The 6,251-nt window shown below is 40.6% G+C and overlaps 1 pseudogene; it reads left to right on the top strand.

The window, feature by feature from the left end:
• Positions 1-3,621: 3,621 nt before the first annotated feature.
• Positions 3,622-5,480, top strand: LOC139019238 (uncharacterized; annotated as a pseudogene).
• Positions 5,481-6,251: the final 771 nt, after the last annotated feature.

Here is a 6,251-nt window from a genome sequence, read left to right as displayed (position 1 = left end):
GATTTGTTTGAGCCCACTTTTTTGTTTTTGTTTTAAATATATATTGTTATTGATTTTAGAGAGGATAGGAGAGGGAGAGGGAGAGAGAAAGAGAGAGAGAGAGAGAGATGTCAATGATGACAGAGAATCACTGATCAGCTATCTCTTGCTGGCCCCACCCTGGGGATCTATGATTTGAGGAATCACATAAAACCCTGCACACTATGAGCAGCTCAGATGGCATGATCACCAAATGTTTCATGGTTAGATGTTCAGGCTACCAGGGCTCAGAGGAAGCCAGTAGCTGTTTCTCAAGAGGAATATAGTTATTTGTTTAAGAAGGCATACCTTAACCCATCAGAAAACTCCGCTTTCATTTTTCTGCTTTGGTTTGCCACACACTCCATCTAGCACACTCACCTTCCATAGATTATCTGCAGGGTCCTGAGCACCAAATATCCACTTGGATCAGTTAGAGACTCACCTCTTCCTCTGAGCCTTGGTAAATAGATTGAAACAACACACACAATTACACTGTTAACTTCAACACCCAGAGATCCAGTAACAACAGGCCTTTATATTTCGGTTTTGAGGATTCCTACAAACTCCACTGCAGTGGTTCAAGTCTGTAGTTCTATGGGAACTATCTCCTGTCTTCTGATGACATGTAACTCATAACATTACCCAGAGTTCCATTATATTTTGCTGCCGTTCCTACCAGCATAATATCACCAATATGGGAACCAGTTGATGTCCTGTGGTACTATTGAGATGAATAAGGTATCTGGGACTAAACTGTGGTACAGATCTGAAGACCTGGTGTATCTCTCAGGCTACTTGAGAATGTACTGTTCCTTCCAGTGTAAAGCAATGTGCTTCTTGTGTTCTCTCATTAATGGGATAGAGTAATAAGCACTCTCTTTATATCCATGATTCTCTAACTTCAACTGTTCATCAGAATCACTTAGGGGGCTCATTAAAGCCTAGGATGCTAGACAACACCTCCAGAATTTCTGTTTCAGTATAGATTAGATAGGGATATGCTAAGAATCAGCACCTTCATCTTTCAGACCATCGACAGTATCACTAATTCCTTTGTTCTCCCAGGGTTTATAATCTTGCCATGGATCAGGGAGCTATTATGGCTCTTCTCCCAATTACTAAGCAAACCGCTTAGACAAATAGATTCACACTATGGTATGGACCCTGGGCAAAACTTAAACATTAATGACTTACATAACTATTAGACCGGAGTGGCATCCTGGGTACCAGGAATCAAGCAATTAGCTCAAAGTCAGGGTTCAAAATTTCTCAAAATAGCTGCGTGTTTTCCTTTTCCCTGTGTACAGGCAAATGGCCACAGGTCCTTTAGGGAAGGACAGAGAGAAAATTGTGATACAAACCTGTATTATTACCTCAAATATACTAGGCTTCCATTTAGTCAAGGGACTTAGAGTATATAAACCAGTGGTTCTCAACCTCTGGCCCTTTAAATACAGTTCCTCATGTTGTGACCCAACCATAAAATTATTTTCGTTGCTACTTCATAACTGTAATGTTGCTACTGTTATGAATCGTCATGTAAATATCTGATATGCAGGATGGTCTTAGGCGACCCCTGTGAAAGGGTCGTTCAACTGCCAAAGGGGTCGCGACCCACAGGTTGAGAACCGCTGGTAAACTGACACAGATCTGAGAATTCAGTGAAAAACTATGTTTCACTGTTATCGCAGCTCAAATTAGACCTCTGTTGCTAGATCTAGGTGTTCTTAAAATTTTATTTATTATACAGATCAATTAGTACCTTAGTAGATTATCCATCTGGTTTAGTCCTAATGGCCTCATGATCAATTAACTAAGCACCACTAGAGATCTGTGTGGATTTCATTATTTTGTTAACTTCATCACTGGGACCTATTCTGATAACCATTTCCTTCTTGTCTTAGTGCAGTAAGTTCTACTCTTTGATCTCTTCTTCTCCAGAATCTACCATTTCCATTAAGCTTATGAAGCCTATTTCAATGGTGGCATCACTTACCCACATCCTTGATCAACAGTAAACAGCCACTAAAGTTTTTGTTAAAGTGTATTTCTTGCCCTAACCAGTTTGGTTCAGTGGATAGAGCGTCGGTCTGCAGACTGAAGGGTCCCAGGTTCAATTCCAGTCAAGGGCATGTACCTTGGTTGCAGGCACATCCCTAGTAGGGGGTGTGCAGGAGACAGCTGATCGATGTTTCTCTCTCATTGATGTTTCTAACTCTCTATCCCTCTCCCTTCCTCTCTGTAAAAAAATCAGTAAAATATATACTTTATAAAATGTATTTCTCCAAGTACTTGTGAAGTGAAGATCTTCTGGAGCCTCTTGGAAAAGAGGGGGATTTAGTTAGGGGGATGAATCTAACTTATTCTATGCTCCCTTCTAAGTTTTTGGATTCCTTTCTCAACATCTCAACCTTGACTGCTCACTAGAATCAGGTGAGGAGTTCTTAAAAATCCTGTTGCCCAGGCTGTATCCCTGTCCAAGACTCTCTAGAAGTGAGACCCAGGCACAAGTAAGTACTTTTCAAAATTCCCCAGTTAATTCCACATTGCAATTGCAAAACGAACTTATAGAATCCAAACTTCATTTAAGGTAGACCACTACTGAGTCTAGATTTCAATAGTGGCCTACATTAAATTTTAAATTATTGCTCAAACGATTTAAACCAGTCTTACTTGCTCAAGTTAGTACCTTAAATTCAAACTTTATAGTAAGTATACCCATAAAAATCAGCCCAACCTAAAATTAAATGACTTCTTTTCTGTTCTAATAGTCTTAAAATTCATTCCCAGACATAGTCCCCAGGCTTTTCTATAAGTAAAACCTTAATTGAAGTATAACATATGTAGAGAGTAAAATGTACGTGTGTATAGTTCCATGAATTTTACAAAGTGCACACCCTTATAAGCCTTACATTACCCGGAATATTAATATCACATCAGAAACTCTTTCATGGTGTCTCACAGTCATTAAACCTTCTGCAAAGTTAACTACTATTTTTAAACTTTCATCATGATAGAATAAGTTTGCTTGATTTTGAAATTTTAATAAAAGGAATTATACAGCATATACACTTTTATATTTGCCTTCTTCTGCTTAACAGTGTGTCTATGAGATTCATCCATATTGTTGTGTGTTGTGGTTGGTTCTTTTTCATTGCTGTATAGTATTTTATTTTAAGCATTTTACCATATTTTATTTTTATATCATTTGTGTTGTTTCCAGTGTTTGAATATTCAAATGTTGCTATTGTGAATGCACTTTTACATATCTTTTGATACACATACTAGTATGTACATATGCATGCCTGTCGTTATTGTCTTTTTAATTTTAGTCAAGCCCATGAATGCATAAAGGTATCTCATTGGGGCTTTGATTTGCCTTTATCTGATGATGTTGAGCACCTTTCATTTGCTTATTGAATATTTGAATGCCCTCTTTTTAAGTGTCTGTTTAAGACTTTAGCCTGGTTTTCTATTGACTTGCCTGTCTTTTTCTTATTTACTGTAGTTATGAGGCTGGGTATCCTTGAGGAAGGATCTGATACACTACCCAAAATGTATACTGTTAATCTTTCTCCCTGCCTTCTCCAAAGGGACTCTATGGTCCTTACCAGGGTAACTGAAATTTTGGGAAAAAACAATGAGAACTTTCAGATATTATTGGACACTGGTTCTGAATTAACACTGATTTCAAGAAACCCAAAATATCACAGTGGCGCAGAAGTCAGAGTAGGGGCATATAGAGGTCAGGTGATCAATGGAAGTTTGCTCAGGGCCATCTTACAGTGGGTCCCCGGACCCATCTCATGGTGTTTCTCCAGTTCCAGATGCATAATTGGAATAGGCATACTTAGCAGCTGGCAGGATTCCCACATTAGTTCTCTGACCTGTGGCATAAGAGCTAATATGGTGGGAAAGGCCAAGTAGAAGCCATTAGAACTGATTCTACTAGGAAAACAGAGAAAAAAAGCAATACTGTATTCCTGGAGGCACTGCAGAGATTAGTGCCTGAAAGACGCAGGGGTGGTGACTCCCACCACATCCCCATTCAACTCGCTTGTTTAGCCTGTGCAGAAGACAGATGGATTTCGGACAATGACAGTGGATTGTCATAAGGTAAACCAGGTGGTGACACCAATTGCAGCTGCTGTACCAGATGTGATTTCATTGCTTGAGCAAATTAATACTTCTCCTGATTCCTGGTATGTCCCTATTGATCTGGCAATGACTTTTTCTCCATATCTGTCTGCAAGGTCTCACCAAGCCTTTGCTTTCAGCTGCCAAGGCCATCAATGCAGATTCACTGTCCTATCTCTGGGGTATATCAACTCTCCAACCTATTTGGCTCACAGGGATCTTGATCGCCTTGCCCTTCCACAAGCTGGCCCATTAGATTAATGATATTATGTTGATTGGACCTAGTGAGAAAGAAGTAGAAATCAGTTTAAACTTTTTATTAAGACATTTGTGTGCCATATAATAGAAAATAAATATAACTAAATTCAGGGGCCTCCTACCTTGCTGAAATTTCCAGGGGTTAGTGGTATGGGGCATGTTGAGATACCCCTTCTAAGAGGATGATCAGTTATTGTACCTGGCCCCTCCTACAATCAAGAAGGACACACAATGCCTAGTGGCCTTTTTAGATTTTGGAAGCAACATATTCCTCATTTCAGTATGTTTCTGTGGCCCATTTACTGAGTGACTAAAAACTGAGTGGGCCCAGAACAAGAGAAGTCTGTGAACTGGCTCAAGCTGCTATGCAAGCTACTTTGCCAACTGGGCCATGTGATCCAGCAGATCCAATGGTGCTTAAAGTGCCAGGGGCATATAGGGATGCTCTAGACCAGTGGTTCTCAACCTTCCTAATGTCGCGACCCTTTAATACAGTTCCTCATGTTGTGGTGACCCCCAATTTCATTGTTACAAATTGAACATAATTAAAGCATAGTGATTAATCACAAAACAATATGTAATTATATATGTGTTTTCCGATGGTCTTAGGGGTCGCAACCCACAGGTTGAGAACCGCTGCTCTAGACGTTGGCCAGTCCTGTAGTGCCAGATCTTTAGGTTTTTGGAGTAAGGCCCTGCCCTCATCAGATAACTGCTCTCTTTTAGAGAAACACTTCCTGGACTGCTACAAGGCCTTAGTAGAGCCTGAATGCTTACCACGTGACCCAAACTGGATATTATTAACTGGATGCTATCTGACCCACCAAGCCATAAAGTTGGGTGTAAACAAAAACACTCCATCATTAAAAGGACATGGTATTATGTGTGGTTAGTCCTGAGCAGGCTGGGAAGGCACGAGTAAGTTACATGAAGAAGTGACCCAAATGCCAATGGTGCTCATTCCTGCTACACTGCCTCCTTTCTCCCAGCCTGCACTTGTGACCTCACGGCAAGAGCCCTCTGATCAGTTGACAGAGGAAGAGAAGACTCAGGCCTGGTTCTGAAATGCAGGCACCACCCACAAGAGGACTGCTGTAGTGCTATCGCCCCTCTCTGGGCATCTCTAGGGACGTGGGTATGTCTCATCTAACTCTCCACGGAGAGAACTGAGAGATAAAAAGAGTCCAGACATGGGGGACATTCCCTGGAAGAGTAGGAAATTGTTGCCAACTTAGCAACAGCATCAGTTTCAAAATGTGAAGTAACAGGGCTTCCAATGGGATCAAAGAGGTGCATTTTGTGATGGAGGCACCATCTCACAGCCGAGAGATAGTGAAAGTGAACAAATGACAAGAATAATTTATTTATCCCAAATAAGTTTCTAGGAAGTTTAGAGTTTCCCAAGATAATTTATGTAAAGTGATAAATCAAAGTGAAGTGAAAGGCAAAATGATGAACAAATCCGTTGCCCAAGCTATAAGAAGGAGAAGAAAAAGACTGTGGTTTGGTTTAAGCTATTAAGTAGAACTGCATAGATAAGATCTGATTTGTTGGATTCCCAATGGAGTTAATATTTTATGCCCCCTTTTTGGGGGGTGGGGGGGGGTGGGCAGGGCTTTCCTGACATATGAAAACTTCTGCTACTTGAAATAAGTCACAAATTAAGTGGGTAATAGGACTCTACTTCTCAGTAAAGAAGCCCAAAGGGAACATCTTTCTTTTCCCTTCTCTCTGACTGTGGGGATGATTTAGGTTTAGCCAACAAGATGCCCCACCCATAACGTGAACCTCGAGTGTGTGACTCAAAGAACCTGAAACAGATTTTTCATGCTGGT

The sequence above is a fragment of the Myotis yumanensis genome, unplaced genomic scaffold, assembly GCF_028538775.1.
Source record: "Myotis yumanensis isolate MYYU_CA2020_CCGP unplaced genomic scaffold, mMyoYum1.0.hap1 SCAF_11, whole genome shotgun sequence".
NCBI lineage: Eukaryota > Metazoa > Chordata > Mammalia > Chiroptera > Vespertilionidae > Myotis > Myotis yumanensis.
The sequence above is the reverse complement of the archived record's forward strand: the minus strand, read 5'-3'. Positions and strand labels throughout refer to the sequence as shown.